Source organism: Typopeltis vanoorti, chromosome 4 (genome assembly GCF_054136105.1).
Source record: "Typopeltis vanoorti isolate ZY-2024b chromosome 4, IOZ_Tvanoo_1.0, whole genome shotgun sequence".
NCBI classification, from domain to species: Eukaryota; Metazoa; Arthropoda; class Arachnida; order Uropygi; family Thelyphonidae; genus Typopeltis; species Typopeltis vanoorti.
In genome coordinates, this window is record NC_143552.1 from 40,285,819 (window position 1) to 40,305,636 (window position 19,818).

General features: G+C 34.6%; 1 protein-coding gene across 2 annotated transcripts in view; it reads right to left on the minus strand.

The window, feature by feature from the left end:
* The window catches only part of RhoBTB (Rho-related BTB domain containing), a 397,556-nt gene that overhangs the window by 336,159 nt on the left and 41,579 nt on the right, over positions 1-19,818 (minus strand). The window lies entirely within an intron of this gene.

Genomic DNA, 19,818 nt, shown 5'->3' on the forward strand with positions numbered 1-19,818 from the left:
GCATCAGTCACTCTATTCCCATTTTTATCCCACAATATCATTCTTCCACAGTCATTTCTCCTCCTACTGGCCACATAGCTAAAAATTCCCTAGGATTTTCTTTGGATCTTAGGGCCAATCTCCTCTCATATTCCAGTTTCGCTTTCCTTACCACACTAGTCACTCTTCTGGCCTGTGTCTTATATTCCTCATGCATCTCTTCACCTGTCTCCTTATATCTCTTCCATAGCCTCTTTTTTTTCGCATGCAATTACTGTTTAATATTGTTTGTCATCCACTTTACTCTAAATTGTGTCCTCTTCTTCACTCGTGGTATACAACTTACTATTGTTGCTTACAAATATTCTTTCACAATTTCCCATGCACTAATGATATCCCGGCCTTCCAATTCCTCCCTCCATGAAACTTCCCGAAGTTGACGTCTAAGACTATTATAATCACCTGCATTATAATTCCACATAAGTTCCTGTCTCTTTGACACTCCTGCATGTCTATTCATTTACCAAGTCAAAACCATATGGTCACTCTCTCCACCTGGTGGGAGAGATGTCATCTCAGTGATTATCAACTCTTCTGCTGCTATAACCAAATCCAAAACTCTTGTTTCCTCTGTTACATGTTGCCTAAGACATTTGTCCCTCAAGAGGTGTCTAAACATCTCCTGGTCCCCATCCTCTGTGCTCCTGGATCTGTAGCAACACCCCCACTAAATATCCTGTCTTGCCTACCTCTACCTCACACCATACGCTCTCAAAATCATTTGTCTCACTTCCTTCCAAAGCCTCCACTCTTGACTTTTTCTCATTCCCTGGTTCTCTCCCATTTTCTCTTCTCTCATTCCCATAACTTTTTCTTAACCCTTCTGTTATCTATTTTATATTGGTTAGTCTTTCATATCTCCTAATCTCTCCTTCATAAGAATCAAATAATTTTTCATTCCTTCTACTCTCAGTAACCATCTCCTTCTCCAAGCATCACAATCTCACCATATTCATTGAAAGAGTTGACACCATCCTTCAGATCCTCCATATCTTCAGTCACACTACTAATATCAAGTCTCTCACCACAAGAAAAAATAAAAATGCTTGAAGTAGTATGAGAGTGTATTTAACAAGAAAGATTTTTTATCTGGAGATAAAGATAAACAAGTAGAACCATTACCTGATGTGATTGTGAGTACATTGTCAGTGAATGACTGTCACCGTGAATAATGATTAGTGTGGATCTTCTATGATGAGCAATCTAATAGACAAGCTTAGGTGCGGGATGTTATTCATAACTTATTTTAAGTTATTACAACAGCAAACAAACTAAATTATAAAAAGAAGATGTTTATTAACTGCTTATATTTTATTGGATTTCAAACCAACATCTTTAGAGCAGAGAACAGAGAACGTGTTACAGTTTACACGTGACAAGGAAAAAGTGAAACAATTCAAACCATAACAGACAAAAGATCTAAAGTCCTAATTTGGCACTCTCTGTAATGTTATAAATAAAAAAAAAAGTATTATGGTTGGGTAGGAGTGGATCTTAAAATAACAGTCACCCAATTTTTTGGCAAATTAATATTACCACTATATATCCAATATGGCAAACTATATAACCAAATTGGGTATGTAGAAGTAATCAGAGTAATCAATGACTATGAAACATTCTCCTCTGTATGGCTGCATTAATCTGCCAAAAATTGGCAGATTAATGTCATTTTGTGTAGCTATAAAATGGATACATCTTAGGGCCAATAGCCATTTTGTGTAAATATAAAATGGATACATCTTTGGATCTTAGGGCCAATCTCCTCTCATATTCCAGTTTCGCTTTCCTTATCACACTAGTCACTCTTCTGGCCTGTATCTTATATTCCTCGTGCATCTCTTCACCTGTCTCCTTATATCTCTTCCATAGCCTCTTTTTCGCATGCAATTCCTGTTTAATATTGTTTGTCATCCACTTTACTCCAAATTGCGTCCTCTTCTTCACTCGTGGTATACAACTTACCATTGCCGATAACAAATATTCTTTCACAATTTCCCACGCACTAGTGATATCCCGGCCTTCCAATTCCTGCCTCCATGAAACTTCCCGAAGTTGACGTCTAAGACTATTATAATCACCTGCCTTATAATTCCACATAAGTTCCCATCTCTTTGATACTCCTGCATGTCTATTCATTTTCCAAGTCAACACCATATGGTCACTCTCTCCAACTGGTGGGAGAGACATCAATTCAGTTATTATCAACTCTTCTGATGCTATCATCAGATCACAAACAATGGTGAATGGAATTAAGGAAAATAATGAGTAGTTCATTCAGTATTTTTAAATCATGTTGATCTTATGATTCCAAAATGATAAAAGGAAAAGCAATAAAGAACAGTTTGTTTTAATTAAATTACAGAAGCGTTGTAGCTAAAGAATCAAACGTTGCGTGATGAAGGTGTGTGGCCGATCACGTAAATAACACTCAGAATTAATAAGGTAATTAAATGTGAGCAATCAAAATTATAATGAATACTCAGAATTTAATTATACAGGTAACCCTTGTATAACGCGGTACTTATACAACGCAGTTTCGACATAATGCGGTCCACAAATTGTAGTAAACATTGTTCAACACGGTACTTATACAACTTGGTTTCGATAAAAACACGATCTACATATCGTAGTAACCCTTTATCTTTTCATATATTTTTCACTGTGTGACTTAAAAATCAAAATTTATCTTCATTAGATTTGTGTCTGCCCATATCGCGCATGTAGTTATAAGTAGCGAATTTATATTAAGGGGAAATACCCTTTAGCACGCATGTTCGTCAATTGTTTACTGTATAAAGTGTTTATTGTTGAAAGTTGAAAGTGTCTTCTGCCAGGAAAGTGCATTAAAAATCATAAGCATGTTAATCTCAAGCTGAGCACTTTATTTTCTGGTGAGTTACATTATTAATATGTAATGCTTTTTTTATGTAAAAAATTTATCTTTATAGTAAAGGACACTTAGAGGGCTTTTGCGATAAGGTAGAAAAAGAAATTAGTGAATTAATTAATGTGAAAACATTTAAATGAGAAGGAACTGGGAGAATTAATAGATGACTTCAAACGAAATGGTGGGAAAAGTTCTGCCGAATATTCCGATGAATCGGTTAAAGAATTCAGTTTAAAGAAATTAGCAGAAGGATGGGACTTGGCAAGAAAGTTCATCATCAAATTCCTGACATGTACCCTCAAGGGGTGTACAGGATATGATAGTACTACATGAAAAATTTACATTATTACTAACTTCCTATCTACAATTTTTCTTCAAATCAGTCTGTTACTTGTCAAGACTTCACACATTATCACATCTTATATTTCTATCGTCTAAGGCATTTCGTACTGTATCTATCCACCTATATATTGGTCTTCCTCTGGGTCGTTTTCCTGCCACCCTGGCAGAGAACACTTGTTTTGCTATTCTTTCCTCACCCATTCTGTTTACGTGACCATACCACCTGAGATTAGCTCTGTTAACGCATTCCTAGATGTTGACAATGTGAAGTTCTTTCCTAATATCTGCATTTTTAATATGATATTGCCATCTGTTCATGCCTCTAATCTTTCTCAGGACCATCATATCTGCAGTCTCTAGTCTTTTTTCAAGTGTTTTACTTCTGGCCCAGCTCTCAGATCCATAAGTTAAAACTGGTTTGAACACTGTCTTGTATACAGTGCTCCAACTAATTTAGTGTTCCAACTAACTTCTTTCTTCTTCCACATGAATTTATTCAATTGACTTCCTATCATACCAGCTTTGTTGATTCTGTTGTCTATTTCCATATTTAATTTACCATCTTCACTTTCTGAACTATGCAGTGCAGCGACTGTAAGACTTTTATATCACCATACTAGAGTGTTTCTAGTCGAATGTCATCTACTCCTGCTGCCTTTCTACATTTCAAGCCTTTGATGGCTTTTTCTACTTCAAGTATGGATATGTATTCTGACTGTATGCTTGTTGAGTCTATTTTACCACTGTGCTATCACTGCTTGTTTCATTTAGTAATTTTTCGAAGTAATCACTCCATACTTCAATGATATCTTTTTCTCTTGTTTTCATGTCACCTTTATCATCTCTAACCCTTTTTACAGCACTCCATTTCTAAGCTTCTTCAACAACCTCCAGAATATCTTACCACCTTCTTGATATTTATTTTCTATGTTCTTGCCAAAGTCCTCCCATGACTTTTTTTAGCTAGTTTTACACAGTGTCTCGCTTTCTTACATTTGTCTCTGTATTCTGTAAGAGCAAAAACGGACTTATTTGCCAGGAACTTTTGATATGCTTTCTTCTTTTCCTTCACTGCCTCTTTAACTTCCTGTGTCCACCATCTAGTTCTGATTTTTCTATCCTTGCACACAACCTCACCACATGCCTCTCTGGCTGAATCAATCAAGGTTTTCTTCAAGGCGTGTCACTGAATCTCCAAAGTTTGGTTCCTGTTCTCAAACTCTTTCATTTTTTCTTCAATAATCTTTGTGTATTTTAGTTTACAGTTCACATCTGAGAGCTGCTCAACTTTTATTCGCTTTAAAACTTTCTTACATGTTATTCTTTTCAATAAGAAATTCAATTTTATCCTGCCCAATACTAAATAGTGATCGCTTCCAATTTCAAATCCTCTGTACACTCTGGTGTCGTGCACCAGGGAGAAAACATCACTATCAACAATAACATAGTCAATGAGACTTTTCTTATTCCTTGTCTCTTCTCTCCATGTGAATTTGTGCACATTTTTATGTTGGAACATGGTGTTAGTAATAACCAGTCCATATCCTGAGCAGAAATCCAACAGGCATTTGCCATTATTATTAGCTTTGCTCTTTTCTCCAAATATTCCCAAAATATTTTTGTATGTCTGACAATCATTTCCTACTCTGCTATTTAGATCCCCAACTTTTCCTTTTTCATTGTGTCAGTTGCTTTTTCTAAAGCATCAAAAAAATTCCTCCACTTCTACCTTAGTAGAACCTTCTGTGGGACCATAGACACAAAAAAGTCTCATTGTCCAATTCCCCATTCTGATATTTGCCCACATCACTCTACTTGAGACTGCCTGCCATTCGAGAAGATTAGCCTCGTATTTTGTGTTGAATACTATGGCTACTCCTTCTTTTCCTTGATTGTCATTTCCTGAATATAACATTTTGTATTTATTGCTCAGAAAGATCTCAGCAATTTTTGTCTTTTTTGTTTCAGTCACCCTTATTATGTGGATCTGGTACTTATCTAATTCCTCAGCTAGCTCCATTTCTTTGCCATTCGGGCTTCTTATGTTGACAGTACCGATCTTTAGCTCTGGTGATGTTGAGTTCGGGGTGTGCTTTCAGATTTGTTCCAGTAGCTGACTTTTCGCTGTTCGCCCTGGTACCCTGGCGAAAACAACGGGGGCCTTGTTTAACTGGGTGACGCCCCAGCCGGCATGAAATTTTGTCATTCCCTCAACGGAGTACTATGGGAAATTCACGAGACAATTGGATATTTGTTTAGCTCCATATTATGAACTTAATAAAAAATTGCAGCATAGCGGTAAGTAAGGTCTTATTACTGATAACTAAACCAGCCAAAGGATGCAATGAGAATCATTCAAGTGATGTTCAAGAGATTTCAAGTGATGAGAACGTCCGGCCACTCATAAATAAAGAACATCTACGGATTGTTCGTTTTAAAGACAGTGATGACGACTAAATTATGCACTTTATTTTATTTTGCCTAAAACATTTATGCATTATGGGCCATGAAGTTTACACACAATCTGTATTTTTATAAGTTTATACTATGCATTTTGTTTCATAGTTTTCTTAACTTACATGAATTAAATAAAATTTTTTTTTTGTCGGATATGTCATTGTTGTTTATATAATTAAAAAAAAAAAAAAAACGATTTCGAAACATAACCCTACTTTTTCTATGTGATCTGAGTCTCGCATAACACGATTTATATAATGTGCCATTTCTGTTGAACCTAACATCCGCATTGTACGAGGATTACCTGTAAACATCAATTTAATGTTTTCCTGAAAAACTTTAATTTCCAAAAATCCCTGCATATATCTCACATTATGATTTGTTAACTTTAATTTTGGTGTAAAAAGTGTGAATTATATTTGAGTAAACACGGTAACCTTTTAGGGAATGCAGTGAACTGACAGTTTCTGACTTAATGCTCAATTCTCATCTTCTTATGGTGTACGAATCCAACCAGATACTACAAAACAAAGATGGACTGGTAATTTAAGATTTAGTCAAATAATGAACTGTATTCTGTATTGGCTTAACCTTAAACAAGATAATAGTACAAGACAATATATCATGCAAGCTAATAAGTCACTTGGTTAAAAAAATGTCCCATTGTCTAACTTCAAACTAAGCATAAGCAGAATTCAAGACAGGCACTATTAATGTAAGAAGCTTCAATTGAGGGGGGGGGGGGTAGAAATGGCAGAAGAATTAGAGAAGTATTGCGTCAATATAAATGGTGTTACCAAAAAAAAAAAAAAATGCAGTTTTTCTGAACAGCAAACACAAGATGTCATATTCAGCCAGTGATTAGGGAAAGGAAAAAAGTATATATAATATTCAACATCTTTTTCAATGGCAAGCAATTTCAAATAGGGTGATGTGGGTAAACATTAATATAAGGAAATGAACAATGAGATTTAATTGTGACTATAGTTTCACAGATAAGGAGTAAAGGACTTTTTCAGTCATTAGAGAAGGCAACTGACAAAAAAGGAAAGTTAGTCCCAGTTGAAGATCTAAACAGCAGTGTAAGAAACGAATTACAAGCTCTTTGCTCTCTATGCCAGAACACCAATACTGCCATCACATAGGCTGACAAAAGCAATTCCACTGTTGTCATGAATACCACTGAGTATAATTGTAAAATAAATATCTTATTAAGAGATAGATCAACCTGCAGTTTCATCAGCAGGGATCCAACAAAGTCAAATCAATAAAGTAAATAAATTATTAACAGTGGCATCCTACAATGTACAATTGTAGGATCCCACTACTGTTAAGAAGTTATGAATTCATCATACCTGTCTGCCTCATCTCTGTGGTCATTCAAAAATACATAAGGATGGCAACCTACTATGCCCAATATTGGATTGTACTGGCTCTTCAACTTACTACCTTGCAAAACATTCTCTCGTCATCTTCGGAATCTCACTAGCCATACCAGCTCTTATACCAAAAACAGTCTTGACTTCAAAGAGAAAATAAAAGATCAACATCTGTCTGATAACAAGATTATGATTTCTTTTTATGTAGTCTCCCTATTCATCAACATACTACTGCAAGAGATTCTTCAGTTTTTACAATCTGATTTCCTAGAAGACAATATCGACATATTTAAATTTACCATCCTATCTCACCCCCCTTAGCTGATTATTTTATGGAGCATCTAGAAAAGAACTCTTTGACACTATATTCCCTCAGTTTCATATATGATTACATTTTATTTATGATAAATTTGCAGTCTGATCCCACACTGAATCTGAATTACTTCAGTTCCTAGAGAAAATGAACTCCTTGTACTCTCGTATAAAGTTCACTACTGAACATCCAATATTCACTCAACAATACAATGAATGAATTGTAGATACATTCACTCATCCTACCATCATTCTTCACAATAAATGGGTATTATCAAGAGTTTTTTACATAGAGCTCATACGATCTCCTCTTCTGATCCCCTTTTGTTATTGATGAACTGAATAAAATTATAAGCAATCTGATGTGTAATGGATACAACAAACTTACAATCAAAAAATTATTGATAATTATCATCCTTCTACCAGACTGCAATCTGATGTGAAAAGAATTTCATTATCCTACCTTAAAGGAACCTCGGAACAAATAACAAGGATTCTTCACAAATTCAATCTATACACTTCCTTCAAACCAGCCTGAAAACTGTCTTCCTTCCTAACATTAACAAAGAATACATTACCACCTTTTTCCTTATCAGGTGTCTATCAGATACGCTGCTCACATCATCTTTCCTATTTTGGACAGACTGGTCATTCTGTCTTGATTGGAATTGAAGAATATCAACACTATATTACATTAAATATGAGACATTTTCTTTGGATTTTATTGGACCATGATTTTTTATATAAATATATGTATACAATCGTCAACAAGTTTTTGCGCTTGGGTCTGTCTGGCTTCTTCAGGACGAGAATGGTTACATTAACATTAAATGCTCCACAGAAGAATGCAGTAACAACCTTAAAATCAGTTTTAAAAAAATTTTGGTACTCCATACAGGAGACAATCTCAACAGAAATCAAGGCATGATATTAAAAGACATTTGGAAAAGCTTAATAAATTCACTATGTTTAGCAGAACTGAATTACGCGAAAAACTATAAAACGTGATCTACAAACAGTAATTAATTCTTCTTCTTCACGCTTTATGCTCTTAATGTTGCATGTCCTTTTCAATTTTTTTAACTGATTTTAAGGTTGTTATTGCATTCTTCTCTTGCAGCATTTGATGTTAATGTAACCATTCTCGTCCTGAAGAAGTCAGACAGACCCAAGTTGGCGAAACTGGTTGACGATTGTATACATATATTTATATAAAAAATCATGGTCCAATAAAATCCAAAGAAAATGTCTCATATTTAGTAAAAAAAAAAAAAAAAGACCAAATAACAAAAAAAAAAAAAAAAAAAAAACCTATATTACATCTTTGTAACCAGACAAAACTACTTCATTCCAGCAAGTTCAAATACAATCATCTTTTCCTTGAAATATATGAAATGCTGTAAAATCATCTGAACTGATCAGGATGTGTGCCAATTTCCAAATTTGGGGAAGTGATCACTATTAATTGTTCCTCAGTTCTTTTTTTTAATTACTAATTATTTTAACTAATTTATATCTATGCAACTTACTACAATTGTTCCTTTGAACTCTAATAGTGTAATATCATATATTTCAGCTGCAACCAAGACACGAGCTAATTTACGCATGATTTATGACTCATTATTTTGATTCATCTTTTGAATGTAGTTAACAATCTCTGTTATAGAGAATCACTCAAAAATGAACTAACAAAGTTAAACACAGCTACAACCTTCGATGATACTAATGAAATATTAACAAAATCTATCTTGAATTGTGCACTAGAAATAGGAGGTATAAAACGGCACCAAAGAGAGGAAAAAACTAAGACAGGAAACCTTAGATCTGATGAAGAAAAGAAGACATATGAAAAGAGATTTGAATGACACCAATAAAATAGAATATGCAGAAATTTGTAAAACTATATGTAAAAGGATGAAAGATGAACTTAGATCATATAATACTATGAAAATTAAAGAAACAATAGTAATATGAAGGTCCTAAGACAAATATTATCAGTTGGAACAAAGGAAATAGCTGCTGTAAGAGGAAAAAATGGTGAATTAATAAAAAATAGAGATGCAATAATCAAAAGAATTCAGGAATTTTATACTGAACTCTATGAAGACAAAAGACTGTGACATCCAAGAATCATCTATGGATAACTCGAGTAAGGAAGAACATGATGCCCTGAGATCGTACAAGGCGAAGTGGAAATGGCATTGCAAGAAATGAAGAATGGAAAGGCCCCAGGAGAAGATGGAATTATGGTAGACTTCTTAAAACTGGGAGGAAGCCCTGTCATCAAACAGCTGACTAAACTCTTTAATAAATTCCAAAAAATTGAAACAATTCACTCCTAATATTAATTTTTAAAAAAGGCAATAAGGAAGAAATTAAAAACTACAGACCTATAAGCCTACTCCCCCACCATATATAAAGTTTTCACAAAAATTATAAATAATAAAATAAAATCTAAACTAGAGGGACTGCTGTGAACAAGCTGGATTTAGAAAGAATTACAATACTTTGGACCATATTCATACATTAAGACAGCTCATTGAAAAATCAATTGAATACAATAAACCCTTATGTCTGGCCTATATAGACTATGAGAAAGCATTTGATTCAGTTAAAACATCTGCAACACTAAAAGCACTTGAAACCCAGGGAACTGAGAAACCATATATTGAAACATTAAAACATATTTACAATAATGCAACTTCTGTAATTAAATTATATAAAAATAGTAAAAAGTTCCCAATACAAAAAAGGCATCCGGCAAGGTGACACCATATCTCCCAAATTATTTACAGCTGCACTAGAGGAAGTTTTTAGAAGCCTTAATTGGGAAACAAAAAAAATAAACATAAATGGAGAAAGACTGCATCATCTGAAATTTGCAGATGATATTGTCCTAATAGCAAATAATCTTGAAGATCTGGAAGAAAGGCTAAATCAGCTAAATGAAGCCTCCAGAGTAATTGGATTAAAAATAAATAGAGAAAAAACAAAAATAATGATGAATAAATTTATTAACCATAGAATTGTCAAAGTTGAAAACCATGAAATAGAACAAGTTACTTAATATGTATATTTGGGCCAATTGTTATCCTTTGAGGAGTGCCAAAGAAAAGAGATTGAACGAAGAATTCACCTTGGATGGATGGCTTATGGGAAAATGAGAGACATTCAGAAGTGACATCCCAATCAGTCTAAAAAAGGAAAGCTTTCGGCCAGTGCATACTTCCTGTCCTAACATATGGAGGAGAAACATGGACTTTAACAGAAGCCCTAAACAAAAAGCTGAGAATAACACAACATCATATGGAAAGAAGTATGCTAAAAATAACATTAAGAGATAGGAAGACAAATACCTGGATAAGATTTCAAACAGGTGTCATGGATATTGTAAAATACATTAAACAGGCTAAGTGGAGATGGGCTGGCCATATTGCCAGATGCAGTGACGGGAGATGGACTACATGGAGACCAATGGATGGAGCAAGACAAAGAGGAAGACCGAGAAGAAGGTGGAGGGATGGACTAGAAGAAATTGCAGGAGTGAGATGGATGGAAGAGGCAGAAAACCGAGTGATCTTGAAAATCATGGGGGAGACCTTCGTCCAGCAGTGGACAGAACCAAAAGGTTGAAGAAGAAGAACAAGAATCTCCCTCATGATGTCCACATAATGTTGAATTAAATATATTGGAGTTTTTGAATAAATTCTATATACTTTTTTGTTATGTGTTTAAACAATGAAAGTTATTTTAACATGTCTAGTGTTCCATTAAAGTTATTAATATGTACCCTTCTTGGATATCCTTACTTGCATGGCCTCTAGTACTTTGTCAACCAGTGTTTATCAGAAACCAATCTTTTTACTGGCAGATATATACCTCAAAAGTCTGCTCATCACATTCCCCCAAAAAATGAGTGTTGTCAAGTCATTAATTAATAGAGCTCATGATGTTTGTACTTCTACTTTAGGCTTACCACAAAAGCATTTCACTATCAAAACTTTGATGTTATTAAATGAATACAACCCTTGTCAAATCCAACAGATTCTGACCCCCATGTTCCAACACCTCAGGATTCTTCACCAGACAGCAGGTTGACTATCCTATGTATTTCTGGTATCTGTGATCCTATTGGCAGAATTTTGAAGAAGTTTCACTTCGATCCCAAATATTTCCCTATTAATAAAATTTCTAGGGGTGCTTAAGGGTCAAAGCTGTATAACTGAGAGGAGACCTCCACATAGCCTTTAAAGGAATGCAGAGAACCGACCAGGGCTTCTGACCTAATGTCCAATCCTCACCTTCTCGTGGTGCACCCTGTTGGGTATCTACTTTGATACTGAACGAACGAGGATGGGCTGGCAATTTGGGATTTAGCCGACCAAATTGAATTCTTATTGGTTAAACCAAAATAAAAAAAAATGATGGTACAACATGACAAAATTTCATGCCTGCTGGGGCATCGCCTGGTTAAACAAGGCCTCTGTTGTTTTCGCCAGGGAACCAGGGCGAACAGCGAAAAGTCAGCTACTGGAACAAATCTGAAAACACACCCCAACTCAACAGCACCAGAGTTAAAGATCGGTACTATCAACATAAGAAGCATGAATAGAAAAGAAATGGAGCTAGCTGAGGAATTAGATAAGTACCAGATTGACATAATAGGGGTGACTGAAACAAAAAAGACCAAAACTGGTGAGATCTTTCTGAGCAATAAATACAAAATGTTATATTCAGGCAATGACAATCAAGGAAAAGAAGGAGTAGCCATAGTATTCAACACAAAATACGAGGCTAATCTTCTCGAATGGCAGTCAGTCTCAAGTAGAGTAATCTGGGCAAATATGAGAATGGGGAACTGGACAATGAGACTTATTTGTGCCTATGGTCCCACAGAAGGTTCTACAAAGGTAGAAGTGGAGGAATTTTTTGACGCTTTAGAAAAAGCAACTGACACAATGAAAAAGGAAAAGTTGGTCCTTGTTGGGGATCTAAACAGCAGAGTAGGAAATGATTGTGAGACATACAAAAATATTTTGGGAAAATTTGGTGAAAAGAGCAAAGCTAATAATAATGGCAAATATCTGTTGGATTTCTGCTCAGGACATGGACTGGTTATTACTAACACCATGTTCCAACATAAAAATGTGCACAAATTCACATGGAGAGAAGAGGCAAGGAATAAGAAAAGTCTCATTGACTATGTTATTGTTGATAGTGATGTTTTCTCCCTGGTGCACGACACCAGAGTGTACAGAGGATTTGAAATTGGAAGTGATCACTATTTAGTCTTGAGCAGGATAAAATTGAATTTCATATTAAAAAGAATAACATGTAAGAAAGTTTTAAAGCGAATAAAAGTTGAGCAGCTCTCAGATGTGAACTGTAGACTAAAATAAAGAAAGATTATTGAAAAGAAAATGAAAGAATTTGAGAACAGGAATCAAGCCTTGGAGATTCAGTGGCAAACTCTGAAGAAAACATTGATTGATTCTGCCAGAGAGGCATGTGGTGAGATTGTGTGCAAGGATAAAAAAATCAGAACTCCCTGGTGGACACAGGAAGTTAAAGAGGCAGTGAAGGAAAAGAAGAAAGCATATCAAAAGTTCCTGGCAAATAAGTCAGCTTTTACTCTTACAGAATACAGAGACAAATGGAAGAAAGCTAAACAGTGTGTAAAACTAGCTAAACAAAAGTCATGGGAGGATTTTGGCAAGAATATAGAAAATAAATATCAAGAAGGTGGCAAAATATTCTGGAGGTTGTTGAAGAAGCTTAGGAATTTAGGAAAGAGTGCTGTAAAAGGAGTTAGAGATGATAAAGATGACATGAAAACAAGAGAAAAAGATATCCTTGAAGTATGGAGTAATTACTTTGAAAAACTGCTAAATGAAACAAGCAGTGATGACAGCACAGTGATAAAAAACACTGACCAGGCATGCAGTCAGCAATACATATCCATACTTGAAGTAGAAAAAGCCATCAAAGGCTTGAAATGTGGAAAGGCAACACTAAATTACCTGTATATAAGACAGTGTTCAAACCAGTTTTAACTTATGGATCTGAGAGCTGGGTCAGAAGTAAAACACTTGACCAAAGACTAGAGACCGCAGATATGAGAGTCCTGAGAAAGATTCGAGGCGTGAACAGATGGCATCAATGGCAATATCATATTAAAAATGAGGATATTAGGAAAGAACTTGGCATTGTCAGCATCCAGGAATGCGTTAGCAGAGCTAATCTCAGGTGGCATGATCATTTAAATAGAATGGGAGAGGAAAGATTAGCAAAACAAGTGTTCTCTGCCAGGTTGGCAGCAAAACGACCAAGAGGAAGACCAAGATATAGGTGGATTGATACGGTACAAAGTGCCTTAGACGACAGAAATATAAGATCTGATAATGTTGGAGTCTTGACAAGTAACAGACTGATTTGGAGGAAAATTGTAGATAGGAAGTTAGTAATCATGTAATTTTTTCATGTAGTACTGTCATATCCTGTACACCCCTTGAGGGTACATGGCAGGAATTTGATGATGATGATGATAAAATTTCTAATTTCTTACCATCCACAAAAGATCAACTGTTGCCTTTGTCTTTAGCTGGTGTTTACTAGAAGCCTGTGAGTGTAATTTAACATGCTTTGGGCAATCACGATGTTCTGTGTAAAAAAGAATTAGATAACATCGGTACTACACTGAATTCAATAGAATGAAGCTTATCTTCTCCAAAAAAAGCAGTTTTAAATACGAATGTCTCTTCAAAGAAAGTTATGAAGCCCTTTTACATCAGCCGAATTGGAATAATGGTCTCTCTCTCCGTAAAGTTTGGGATGCTCTTATATTACCTAAATGGCAGAAAGTATTTTTTAAAAAATATTAACCATTTTTAATATAATTTATCTAGAATGTGGCAGCCATTTCAATGGTAAACCAATTCTTGTATTTACCTTGTATTCCTGTTTCTTTGAAATGCCTGTTCCACATACTGATCGATATACTATTAATTTCGGTACAAAATATTCATGCAATTTCATTCAAGTGCATTACTATTTATCAATGAAGGATTCTTCACTATGTGTTTATTTATTCAATAAACACATTTATCGTATAAGCTAATTTTTTCTAGTTGACTTCTAGGAGTGACTGCTTGTTTCTCCCTACTCATTGTGTATTCTGTTGTCAGACCATTATTATACACTTTAAACACTGCTGTGAACAAACATTCCAGCAAAATTTCCTTGATACTTCCAGCAGCACTTGCTTATGAATAGCATGCTGCACTCATTCACTTAGATCAGTGTTTCTCAACCTGTGGTCCACGACGATGGGACAGCTGGTCCCCAGGCAGACTTAAATTAATTAAATAATTTTTTTTTTAAATTATCCAAACAAAACAAATTAAAATTGAGTAAGTAAAAATTATTGAAATCAAATGGAGCCTTAAAAAACTAACAAATAGCGTCAGAATGTTCAAAGGCAGAAGCAATTAAACTATATTGTTGTTCGCTTCACCCTTTTTATTATTCATCATTCTGCTACTAAATTTGTAGCTGCAGAATGACGAATAATAAAAGAAAGGTAAAGTGAAAAACAATATACACTTGGGTCTCTTTTGTGCGTCTCTTTTTTATGTGGATTTGAAGTTATGCGGTGCACACAGCACTTCTGCGCATGTCAACAGAACGAGAATCCATTCCTATAATAGGGTAATCCAGCGTTTCCCATGCTGGATTACCTCATAACTTTTCCTACAATGGAAACACTTCACAAATCCTGAAATTTTCATGGAACACCTTGGTTATTTTGTAATGTATTCATTAATAATTAATTGTTAATTTAGCTGATTTTTTATTATTAATTAATAATTGATTATTAATTAATAATTAATTAAATTTGGCACAATGGAGGAAAAAAGCACAAAAGAAAAGCAATTTCTTTGGAAATGAAAATTGCAATTTTAGATCGCTTAGCAAAAGGAGGAGGATCTATGGCGATTGGTAAATATTTTAATTTAGGCGAATCTACTATAAGAGCAATTAAAAAGAATGAAGTCGCAATAAGAAAATCTGTCATTTCTGGCACAAAACTAAGTGCCAAATTATCATCGTACTCAAGAAATGCTTTATTAGAAAGCATGGATCGAGTGCTCATAATTTGGGTTGAAGAATTAACTCAAAGAAGAATATAAGTGGTTATTTAATTAAACAAACAGCTCTTCAGTTTTTATGAACAGATGAAGCAATTGGAGCTGTCTACTTCCGCTTCCCAGGCTGATAAAGAATTTTGGGCTAGCAAAGGATGGTAAATCTGGTTTTTAAAAATAAATACACTTCATAACGTGAAGATTACCAGCATGGTTGCAGCAGCAGATGAAGCAGCAGCCAAAAATTTTCAAGAGAAGTTAGCCAAAGCTATTGAAGATAGTGGATATTGTCCCGATCAAGTGTCCAACGCTGATGAAACAGGATTGTTTTGGAAGAAAATGCCTAGTCAAACTTACATCGCAAAGTCTGAGGAAAAAGCAAGTTGGTTTAAAGCAAGCAAAGATCGAGTGACGTTGTTACTTTGAAGCAATACATCAGGAGATCGAATGTTGAAACCCCTCCTAGTAAATCGATTTCTAAGAATATGTGCTTTAAAAGGCAAAGATCTAAAACAGCTGCCTGTACATTGGATGGCTAATACAAAGGCCTGGGGAACAACTGCTGTATTTACTGAATAATTCAATAATTGCTTTGTACCAGAAGTGGAAAAATACACGAAGCAAAAAGTTCTCGATTTTAAAGTTTTATTAATTGTTGACAATGCACCAAGTCATCCGCATTTAGAACATCCAAATGTGCAGGTCGTGTTTTTTACACCTAATACAATAAGCATTATTCAGCCATTAGATCAAGGCATAATTGCTACTTTTGCTACTTTTAACACTTTTAAATTTATATTGGATAAACTAAAAAATGATTCATTAACAGTAACTGATGTTTAGAAAAAAATTTCTATTTTGGACTGCTTAAATCATGTTGCATCTGCTATCGCATAATAAGACCATAAATTTTAAATGCCTGCTAGAAAGCAGCTTGACTTGGATGTGTTGCAAACAGTGCAACCATGCAAACATCTACATTATCAGATGAAATCATTACTTTGGCACATGAAATTGATGGAGAAGATTTCGATACATTTAGCCAGAACGATGTAGACCAATTGCTTGTGGATAATGTCTTAAGTGACGATGATATTATTGGATATCAATTAACTTTAGATATCCTCGAATATCCAGAAAACGATAGTGAAGCGGAAGGAAAACCTGTCTCCTTCACTGCAAATATAATTCGAGGTCTTGAACTGTGCCATAAATTGGAAAATCATTTTCTTGTTAATGTCAGAAATTCTGAACAAGCCTTTAAATTTCAATGTGAGCTGAAGAACTGTTTGTCTGGATACCGCGAGCTGTATAAAAAATTAGTGAAATCATCATCGCAAAGTTTAATCATTGATTACATTGTCACAAGAAAAAACAGCACAGAATGTGGGTGAAGCTAACTCTCTTTGTGCAGAACTATTGCCTTTACCATACAGATCTGATGCTGACTATCTCTTCTAGTGACGAAAGTGACCACACCAGTTCACAAACGTTGCCGAATACTGTCTAATAGTGATGATAATTCTGATAACAAGATGTAAAAAAAAATGTTACTTTTAAATAAAATTAAATAAATAAAGTTTTAAAACAAACTTAGGCATTCTTATTTTCCTGAATTTTCATAAACATTTTTTATGCAATTTTAGGTTTATTTTAATTCATTGCTTCGGTTTTATGTGGTTTTAGAAAATTATGGAACGTATCCCTGATTTTTCAACGTAAGTTAGGCCTTTTTCGTGCAATTTTTTATATGTGGTATTCTGTGGAACGCATCTACCACATAAAAAGAGACCCAACCCGCCTGTAGTTTTATTGCTTCCACTTTCCCTTGCTGTTTTGTCAGATTTGAAGTGAACATGTGTTATCCACATTTCAACCAACTGCTTGTTGTGTATTGATTTTTATTATTGAAAGTTTCCTTCAACCAAGGCTCAGGATATCTTCAGAAGTGCTAAGTGATACTTGAACAAAGTGTGTCGTGAGCTAACCCCAGTATTTATATATTTTTCGGAAACATATTTTTAATAATGAAAAAGTGGCTTAGAACTAGGACTTTGAAAAAAAGAGCAAATGAAACAGGTTATGCTAACCCTAATTGTAATACACGTGTTGTAACGGCCAGTAAACCTGATACTATTAAAGTAGAAGAAACAAGCTGTTCAAAGAAACAATATGATAGGAAACATAACAGTTCATATTTGGAATTCGGGTTTACTTGGTGTGGAGATGAAAGTGAACAGTAACTGCAATATGTTTTGTGTTGTCGAACGAGTGCATGAAACCTGCGAAACTCCGACGATATTTAGAAACTAAACATTGTGATGTGAAAAATAAGCCAATTGAATTTTTTCGGCGACTTAGTGACATTAATTCGTGGGAAAGTTATAATTTCAGCCACGGGTTCCATTAATAGCAAAGCACTGGAAGCATCCTATCTCTTAAGTTTGCACATAGCGAAAACAGGGTAACCTCATTCTATCGGGGAAAATTTACTACTTCTAGCTATAAAAGATGTGGTAAAAACTATGTTTGGCAACAAGTTACTAAAAGATGATTTGATTCCTCTTTCAAATGACACTGTCAGTCGCAGAATGAATGATATGGCAAGTGACGTAGAATCTCAGTTAATCGAAAGAGTTAAGAAGAGCCCTTATTATGCGTTACAAATAGATGAGACTACTGATGTTACAAATGATGTGCAGTTAATATGCTATGTAAGATACGTGCATGATAACAAGATTCATGATGATATTCTGTTTTGTAAAACTTTGTCATCCCGAACAACTGGAGAAAAAATATTTCACACTCTCAATAATTACATAATACACAAAGGGATCCAGTGGGGAAAAATGTATAGGCTTCTGTTCGGATGGAGCTCGTGCCCTTACAGGCAGATGTATTGGGGTTGTTTCTAAGGTCAAAGTAGCAGCTCCAGATATGAATTGGGTGCATTGTTTCATACACAGGGAAGCATTAGCCTCCAAAGGAATGCGACCAGAATTTAAAACTGTTCTATACAACACTGTCAAGCTAGTTCATTTTATTAAAGCTCAACTGTTAAATAACAGGTTATTTTCAGAACTCTGAGATGAAATGGGCAGTGAATATACACAACTTTTGCTTCATTCTGAAATTCGCTGGCTTTCCAGGGGCAAGGTTATTTCAATTAAGGCACGAAGTTTTATTATTTGTAAATGAACACAATTCTGATTTTGCATTACTCCTTGTTGACGAAGCATGGTTATCAACACTACACTATCTTTCAGACATTGTTTCAAAATTAAATGAACTAAATCTCTCCCTTGATGGAAATTTTTTAACTGTTCTTGATGCTTACGACAAAATCAAGGCATTCGAGAAAAAACTGGTTTTATGGATTAATTATGTAAAAGACAGACAATTTGCATCTTTTCCAACATTGGAATCCTTTTTAGTGGAAAATAATATTTTTGTTCATTCTGAGTTTGTGACCACCTCAAAAATCTAAAATGTAATTTTGAAATATATTTTCCAAATAACTTTTATAAGAAATTTCTGTGGGTTCGTGATCCATTTCAGGCTTGCAGTCACAAGAACGACCTTTCATTATCGAAAAAGGAACAGTTAATTGGGCTTTTTAGTGACAGTGGGCTCAAAATGCAATTCCGTGATCTTGGTTTTGCTCGATTTTGGATCTCGTCTTCAGTGAGAAGTAAATTTCCGGAATTATCTGAAGAAGCATTGAAAATCATCCTGCAGTTTTCTACAACCTATCTTTGTAAGAAAGGATTTTCATCGCTCCTTCAAATAAAAACAAAATACAGAAATCGTCTTAGTGTGTGTGTGTGCTGATCTTCGACTGAAGTTGACCAATATTGAGCCAGATATCCAGAAACTCTGCAAGCGCCGAGAAGCTCAACCATCTCACTAAAAGTTAATAGTAACATAATTATATCATCATATTTATTTGTTTAATAAAAATTAAAACTTTGTTCAAGGATGATACACTTTTAATCTTTTACTTCCAATTTAATCAATTATGTTGCCATATCTTTCAAAACATGCTTTCAAATGTATTATGTTATAAATAGCACAGTTTTTCAGAAATATTGGTAATTCCTACATAGCTTTTTTAAAAAAAAATTACAAAAAGTCAAAACGACATATATGGAAATAAATTAAAAACACTATGTTTATTTTTGAAGTAAAATTTTAATTCCAACATTCTAAAATGTTATTTTTCTTGCTTTTCTGGTTGCAAAATCGTCAAAGTCTATTT